This window comes from Mycetomoellerius zeteki, unplaced genomic scaffold (genome assembly GCF_001594055.1).
Source record: "Mycetomoellerius zeteki isolate Tzet28-1 unplaced genomic scaffold, Tzet1.0 scaffold530, whole genome shotgun sequence".
NCBI lineage: Eukaryota > Metazoa > Arthropoda > Insecta > Hymenoptera > Formicidae > Mycetomoellerius > Mycetomoellerius zeteki.
In genome coordinates this window covers 33,280-34,543 of record NW_017257535.1, presented here as the reverse complement: position 1 = coordinate 34,543, position 1,264 = coordinate 33,280, and positions in this window count along the sequence as shown.

Sequence of the window (1,264 nt, the reverse complement as noted above, 5' to 3'; positions counted from 1 at the left end):
GCGCGCGGGCCGCTGGAAGTGGGGATGGCCTATCAGGCGCGCCGCGCCGTTCGAGCTTAGCGGCTACGTTTACACCGTACGACTGATAGCGACCTGACCTATATCGTGACCCAAAGTAGGTCTAATCATCAACCGTTTACACCGAAAAGGACCTAAAAATTGATTGGGTCACATTTAGTCCACGCTGGTCCGAATTAGAGCCATCTATCATATTTTGTACAGATTATTTCCATATACAGCATTGTACTCGCCAGAACGTATATATAGCACTATATTGAGTCGGGATGACAGATATCTTAACCTCTAAAATCTCGAAATTTAATGCTTAATATCTCGGTTCGCGAGGCCGACCGCCGCATTTTTGCCAGATTCTTTCATTTTAAGTGAAAACGCGTCGAATGAGCCCAATTTCATCAAAATCGGAGATGAGGCCCGTATTCTAAATAATTACCATTATTTGTATTATTTTATTAGCAAAGGCATTGGTACTTACGAACTTGAATCGCTGCATAAACTCTTTTCCATCTTTTTTTTAATATTTATGTTTTTTGCACAAATCAATTAATCTTTTCACAGTCTAGAAGTAAATAACAAACCGGTTTAAGTTAACTATTCAACAAAGCAGCAGTGTCCTACCGAGCAAATGGCTACGAAGCTTTTAGGTCTGGTCAGTCGCGCGTTTATACCGAGAAAGTAAACGATCTATTTTAGATGAGGGCGCTAAAAAATCCGGCCTGACCTACAACAGGTCGGGTCAGGTATAGTAGTGTTTACAGCGTGCGGCCTAAATAATGTGACCTAAATTAGGTCGAATTTGGAGTATAGGCCGCGGACTAAACGTACCGTGTAAACGTAGCCATTGGCTGCATTCAGCGGACTCAACAGTTGTGAGTGGCACCACGTGGTGCCACTCACAACTGTTGAGTCCGCTAAATGCACCCAATAGCTCGCGGCAGTCAGCGAAGCGCTTGCCCCACTCCCCGCGATCGGTGGGTTGTACATTCGGCAGCAATAGGCCGGCCGGACGCTCTTATTCGGTTATCTTTAACCGTTAATATCTCCTTAACTATTGTTGACACCGCAAAATGGTACACCGCAAAATGGTACGGACAACAAGAGGATTCTACACATTTATGATCATTTGTTTTGGGTCTTTGTTGTCCGTTATAAATTATAAAATGTTCGACAAACACGTTAAGTTATCCGGAGATGTGAGACTGAAATTAACTAAATGTATATAATGAAGATCAGATTTAATTGTTGT